At 39.7% G+C, this 7,351-nt stretch overlaps 1 non-coding gene across 1 annotated transcript; it reads left to right on the top strand.

The window, feature by feature from the left end:
* The first annotated feature begins 1,369 nt into the window (after window positions 1–1,369).
* Window positions 1,370–1,443, top strand: TRNAI-AAU (transfer RNA isoleucine (anticodon AAU)). Its single transcript has one exon. It is a non-coding gene; the product is annotated as a tRNA-Ile (tRNA).
* The last annotated feature ends 5,908 nt before the right edge of the window (window positions 1,444–7,351 follow it).

Genomic DNA, 7,351 nt, shown 5'->3' with positions numbered 1-7,351 from the left:
CGACAGGAAGGGAGCATTTAATTTTAAGAAACTCCTCAGTATTCTCCCATGGAAACTACTCTTGTGTATGCCTCTCTAGGGAAAGAAATTACCCTTTAGGAACCAGAGCCCCAGGCCCTCAGGACCGAACTCTGGAAGCCCGTGAGTCCGCACTAGCGGCTGGGCAGCTAGCTGCAGGGATATGACCTCGGAATGTCAAGGTGCAGCCCAGATACATGGGGTGGGGTGATTTTCAAGACTGGACTCTATATTGTTCATCCCTGGGACATCACACATCTTTATATTCGGCTTCACACAGGCCTAAAAAAAAAATCGATTTACTGGAGGAGAATGAAAACTGTGATATATTTTTCCTTTCTTTCTTCTTCCTGCCGTTTTCACTATCTTCCCTTCACATTCCTTTTTTTTTACTTAGGTAGAAGGGAGTCGCGTTTTTCCAGGTTTTGCCTTAACCGTCGCTTAGTATAGCCGACCCACACACTCAGTACTTAGTTTAGAAATGGCAGTTGCCCCACATCAGTAGGGAGAAGATGGCTGAGCCTGCGCTCTTCCACTCCAGAGGCCATTTTTTTCTGGGGGGTGGCTGGGACAGAGAGAGCAGCTTGAAACCTCCGAAATAATCTCAACATCAAGACCTCCACTGTTTGAATATTGCAGGTAATGATTAAAAGAATATATTGGCCAGTTAGCAAAAGCTAGAGCCTTTGTTTATTTTTCCCAAACCTGATCATCAGCCAAGATGATATTCTGTACGCTTTTTCCAATTCTTGAACTGAAATTATTGGCCAACCTACCATGCTGTGCGGGCCCCCGGGACACTAGTAGAAGAATGAGACAACACAGTCCTCGGCGTCAGGGAAAGGAAAGAGGACATGAGCGGTTAATGACAATAAAATCGCAAAGTGGACCCACAGAGATCCGTGCCGCAGGGCGTTTTCTTGAACACGGAGAAGGGTCATCTGCCCAGGATTTCGGAACAGGCAGGGAAGATCCACCAGGAATTCTCAGGACGTGAGAGGCGACAAAATCGACCAGGTCCTTCCCCGGGAGGTGTCTGAATCTTTCTCAAAGGCTTCCCGGGGTGCGCTGAAGGAGCCCCCTCTAGTGAATGTTTCTCTTAGGACGAAATCAACGGCTCCAGAACGTCTTATTTTCCATAGGAGAAGCGAATTCATCTCTGCTGGAGGTAGAGATTTTGTTTTTCTTTTTGCGGGAGTGAGGAAAGGGGAAATAAAAAACATACTCATTGAAAAAGGAGTGTCATTTAATCATAGTTAAGATCATATAAAGCGAGTATCGTTTGGATGAATGAAGAAGGTGAGAAAAATCTTCCTAGTGTCTGAACATAAAAAAATTTTACCCCTGAGGTGGTCGGTTAGCTCAGTTGGTTAGAGCGTGGTGCTAATAACGCCAAGGTCGCGGGTTCAATCCCCGTACGGGCCAATGGAAAAAGTTCTTTGATTAAAAAAAAAATCTTGCTCTCCTCACTGTACACCCAGCTGCACGTTGAAAATAACCTCTGTGACATCAAATCTAGATCAACTGTGGACTTTATTTCCCTAATCCTCAGTAGTGACACCTATACCCTCTTTGTTCCCCCTCTAAGGGGGGGAGGCGGGACAGTCTTCTGGAACAAGTGTTATAAAGCCTTATGATAGAAATTTGAGTGAAGAAAACCAGGGTAAGAGTGGGGATGGCCTTGGAGATGGGGTGTGCCTCTGATGGCCGCTGTGCATCTCAGCATCTCATTTTCCTTGTGCCTTTCTCAGGGTCCAGCTCACTGTGACTCCTTGACACCATCAAGCACTTTCTCTACCTGATTATCTCCTCTACCTGAGTGTTTATTCATCCCTTATAATGCGCTTTCCAACTCTTGAACATGGTGTTTCTACTTATTAAATACAGACAATCAAATATAATGCATATTTTCATTTTTTTTTAACTTTTATTGAGCTTCAAGTGAATGTTTACAAATCAAGTCAGTCTGTCACATATAAGTTTACAGACATCTTACTCCATACTCCCACTTGCTCTCCCCCTAATGAGTCAGCCCTTCCAGTCTCTCCTTTCGTGACAATTTTGCCAGCTTCCCACTCTCTCTATCCTCCCATCCCCTCTCCAGACATTAGATGCCAACACAGTCTCAAGTGTCCACCTGATATAATTAGCTCACTCTTCATCAGCATCTCTCTCCTACCCACTATCCAGTCCCTTTCATGTCTGATGAGTTGTCTTCGGGGATGGTTCCTGTCCTGAGCCAAAAGAAGGTCTGGGGACCATGGCCGCCGGAATTCCTCTAGTCTCAGTCAGACCATTAAGTATGGTCTTTTCATGAGAATTTGGGGTCTGCATCCCACTGATCTCCTGCTCCCTCAGGGGTTCTCTGTTGTGCTCCCTGTCAGGGCAGTCATCGATTGTGGCCGGGCACCAACTAGTTCTTCTGGTCTCAGGATGATGTAGGTCTCTGGTTCGTGTGGCCCTTTCTGTCTCTTGGGCTCTTAGTTGTCGTGTGACCTTGGTGTTCTTCATTCTCCTTTGCTCCAGGTGGGTTGAGACCAATTGATGCATCTTAGATGGCCGCTTGATAGCATTTTAGACCCCAGATGCCCCATTTCAAAGTGGGATGCAGAATGTTTTCATAAGAGAATGTTTTTGCCAATTGACTTAGAAGTCCCCTTAAACCATGGTCCCCAAACCCCTGCCCTTGCTCCGCTGACCTTTGAAGCATTCATTTTATCCTGGAAACTTCTTTGCTTTTGGTCCAGTCCAATTGAGCTGACCTTCCATGTATTGAGTGTTGTCCTTCCCTTCACCTAAAGCAGTTCTTATCTACTAATTAATCAATAAAAAACCCCTCTCTCCCTCCCTCCCCACCTCGTAACCACAAAGGTATGTGTGCTTCTCAGTTTATACTATTTCTCAAGATCTTATAAAAGTGGTCTTATACAATATTTGTCCTTTTGCCTCTGACTGATTTCACTCAGCATAATGCCTTCCAGGTTCCTCCATGTTATGAAATGTTTCACAGATTCGTCACTGTTCTTTATCGATGTGTAGTATTCCATTGTGTGAATATACCACAATTTATTTAACCATTCATCTGTTGACGGACACCTTGGTTGCTTCCAGCTTTTTGCTATTGTAAACAGAGCTGCAATAAACATGGGTGTGCATGTATCTGTTTGTGTGATGGCTCTTGTTTCTCTAGGGTATATTCCAGGGAGTGGGATTTCTGGGTTGTATGGTAGTTCTGTTTCTAACTGTTTAAGATAACGCCAGATAGATTTCCAAAGTGGTTGTACCATTTTACATTCCCACCAGCAGTGTATAAGAGTTCCAATCTCTCCGCAGTCTCTCCAACATTTATTATTTTGTGTTTTTTGGATTAATGCCAGCCTTGTTGGAGTGAGATGGAATCTCATCGTAGTTTTAATTTGCATTTCTCTAATGGCTAATGATCGAGAGCATTTTCTCATGTATCTGTTAGCTGCCTGAATATCTTCTTTAGTGAAGTGTGTGTTCATATCCTTTGCCCACTTCTTGATTGGGTTGTTTGTCTTTTTGTGGTTGAGTTTTGATAGAATCATGTAGATTTTAGAGATCAGGCGCTGGTCGGAGATGTCATAGCTGAAAATTCTTTCCCAGTGTGTAGGTGGTCTTTTTACTCTTTTGGTGAAGTCTTTAGATTAGTACAGGTGTTTGATTTTTAGGAGCTCCCAGTTATTGGGTTTCTCTTCGTCATTTTGGGTAATGTTTTGTATTCTGTTTATGCCTTGTATTAGGGCTCCTAGGGTTGTCCCTATTTTTTCTTCCATAATCGGTATCGTTTTAGTCTTTATGTTTAGGTCTTTGATCCACTTGGAGTTAGTTTTTGTGCATGGTGTGAGGTATGGGTCCTGTTTCATGTTTTTGCAAATGGATATCCAGTTATGCCAGCACCATTTGTTAAAAAGACTGTCTTTTCCCCAATTAACTGACACTGCTCCTTTGTCAAATATCAGCTGTTCATACGTGGATGGATTTATATCTGGGTTCTGAATTCTGTTCCATTGGTTTATGTGCCTGTTGTTGTACCAGTACCAGGCTGTTTTGAGTACTGTGGCTGTATAATAGGTTCTGAAATCAGGTAGAGTGAGGCCTCCCACTTTCTTTTCCTTTTTCAGTAATGCTTTGCTTATCCGGGGCTTCTTTCCCTTCTGTATGAAATTGGTGATTTGTTTCTCTATCACCTTAAAAAATGACATTGGAATTTGGATCGGAAGTGCGTTATATGTATAGATGGCTTTTGGTAGAATAGACATTTTTACTATGTTAAGTCTTCCTATCCATGAGCAAGGTATGTTTTTCCACTTAAGTATGTCCTTTTAAATTTCTTGTAGTAGAGCTTTGTAGTTTTCTTTGTTTAGGTCTTTTACATCCTTGGTACGATTTATTCCTAAGTATTTTATCTTCTTGGGGGCTACTGTGAATGGTATTGATTTGGTTATTTCCTCTTCGGTGTTCTTTTTGTTGATGTAGAGGAATCCAAGTGATTTTTGTATGTTTATTTTATAACCTGAGACTCTGCCAAACTCTTCTATTAGTTTCAGTAGTTTTCTGGAGGATTCCTTAGGGTTTTCTTTGTGTAAGATGATGTCATCTGCACATAGAGATAATTTTACTTCCTCCTTGCCAATCCGGATGCCTTTTATTTCTTTGTCTAGCCTAATTGCCCTGGCTAGGACTTCTAGCACGATTGTGAATAAGAGCGGTGATAAAGGGCATCCTTGTCTCGTTCCCGTTCTCAAGGGAAATGCTTTCAGGTTCTCTCCATTTAGAGTGATATTGGTTGTTGGCTTTGCATAGATGCCCTTTATTATGTTGAGGAATTTTCCTTCAATTCCTATTTTGGTGAGAGTTTGTATCATAAATGGGTGTTGGACTTTGTCAAATGCTTTTTCTGCATCGATTGATAAGATCATGTGGTTTTTGTCTTTTGTTTTATTTATGTGATGGATTACATTAATGGTTTTTCTGATATTAAACCAGCCTTGCATACCTGGTATAAATCCCACTTGATTGTGGTGAATTATTTTTTTGATATGTTGTTGAATTCTATTGGCTAGAATTTTGTTGAGGATTTTTGCATCTATGTTCATGAGGGATATAGGTCTGTAATTTTCTTTTTTTGTAATGTCTTTACCTGGTTTTGGTATCAGGGAGATGGTGGCTTCATAGAATAAGTTAGGCAGTATTCCGTCATTTTCTATGCTTTGAAATGCATTTATTAGTAGTGGTGTTAACTCTTCTCTGAAAGTTTGGTAGAACTCTGCAGTAAAGCCTTCCAGGCCAGGGTTTTTTTTTTTTTTGTTGGGAGTTTTTTGATTACCGTTTCAATCTCTTTTTTTGTTATGGGTCTATTTACTTGTTCTACTTCTGATTGTGTTAGTTTAGGTAGATAGTGTTTTTCCAGGAATTCATCCATTTCTTCTAGGTTTGCAAATTTGTTAGAGTACAATTTTTCGTAATAATCTGATATGATTCTTTTCATTTCAGTTGGGTCTGTTGTGATGTGGCCCTTCTCGTTTCTTATTCAGCTTATTTCTTTCCTTTTCTGTATTTCTTTAGTCAGTCTAGCCAATGGTTTATCAATTTTGTTAATTATTTCCAAGAACCAGCTTTTGGCTTTGTTAATTCTTTCAATTGTTTTTCTGTTCTCTAATTCATTTAGTCCAGCTCTCATTTTTATTATTTGTTTTCTTCTGGTGCCTGATGGATTCTTTTGTTGCTCACTTTCTATTTGTTCAAGTTGTAGGGACAGTTCTCTGCTTTTGGCTCTTTCTTCTTTTTGTATGTGTGCATTTATCGATATGAATTGGCCTCTGAGCACTGCTTTTGCTGTGTCCCAGAGGTTTTGATAGGAACTATTTTCATTCTCGTTGCATTCTATGAAATTCTTTATTCCCTCCTTAATGTGTTCTATAACCCAGTCTTTTTTCAGGAGGGTATTGTTCAGTTTCCAAGTGTTTGATTTCTTTTCCCTAATTTTTCTGTTATTGATTTCCACTTATATGGCCTTGTGGTCTGAGAAGATGCTTTGTAATATTTCGATGTTTTGGATTCTGCAAAGGTTTGTTTTATCACCTAATATGTGGTCTATTCTAGAGAATTTTCCATATGCGCTAGAAAAAAAAGTATACTTTGCAGCAGTTGGGTGGAGAATTCTGCATAAGTCAATGAGGTCAAGTTGGTTGATTGTAGTAATCAGGTCTTCCGTGTCTCTGTTGAGCTTCTTACTGGATGTCGTGTCCTTCTCCGAAAGTGGTGTGTTGAAGTCTCCTACTGTAATTGTGGAGGTGTCTATTTCACTTTTCAGTTCTGTTAGAATTTGTTTTATGTATCTTGCAGCCCTGTCATTGGGTGCATAAATATTTAATATGGTTATATCTTTCTGGTCAATTATCCCTTTTATCATTGTGTAGTGTCCTTCTTTATCCTTTGTGGTGGATTTAACTTTAAAGTCTGTTCTGTCAGAAATTAATATTGCTACTCCTCTTCTTTTTTGCTTATTGTTTGCTTGATGTATTTTTTTCCATCCTTTGAGTTTTAGTTTGTTTGTGTCTCTAAGTCTAAGGTGCGTCTCTTGTAGGCAGCAGATAGACAGATCGTGTTTCTTATCCAGTCTGAGACTCTCTGCCTGTTTATTGGTGCGTTTAGTCCATTTACATTCAGCGTAATTATAGATAAGTATGTGTTTTTTATGTGTTTGGTGCTGTCATTTTGATGCCTTTTTATGTGTGTTGTTGACAATTTCATTTTTCCATTTAATTTTTTGTGCTGAGACGTTTTTCTTTGCAAATTGTGTGTTCCTCATTTTCATAGTATTTGACTTTATGTTTGCTGAATCATTACGTTTTTCTTGCTTTTTATTTTGAGTTATGGAGTTGTTATACCTCTTTGTGGTTACCTTAATATTTACCCCCATTTTTCTAAGTAAAAACCTAACTTGTATTGTCCTATATTGCCTTGTATCCCTCTTCATATGGCAGTTCTGTGCCACCTGTATTTAGTCCCTTTTTTAAAATTATTGTGATCTTTTACGTATTGACTTCAATGATTCCCTGTTTTGAGCATTTTTTTTTTAATTAATCTTAATTTGTTTCTGTGATTTCCCTATTTGAGTTGATATCAGCATGCTCTGTTCTGTGACCGTGTGTTGTGCTGGTATCTGATATTATTGGTTTTCTGACCAATTTCCTTTAGTATTTCTTGTAGCTTTGGTTTGGTTTTTGCAAATTCTCTAAGCTTGTGTTTTTCTGTAAATGTCTTAATTTCGCCTTCATATTTCAGAGAGAGTTTTGCTGGATATATG

The sequence above is a fragment of the Loxodonta africana genome, chromosome 1 (assembly GCF_030014295.1).
Source record: "Loxodonta africana isolate mLoxAfr1 chromosome 1, mLoxAfr1.hap2, whole genome shotgun sequence".
NCBI classification, from domain to species: Eukaryota; Metazoa; Chordata; class Mammalia; order Proboscidea; family Elephantidae; genus Loxodonta; species Loxodonta africana.
Note: the sequence above shows the minus strand (reverse complement) of the source record. Positions and strands in the feature narration are given on the sequence as shown.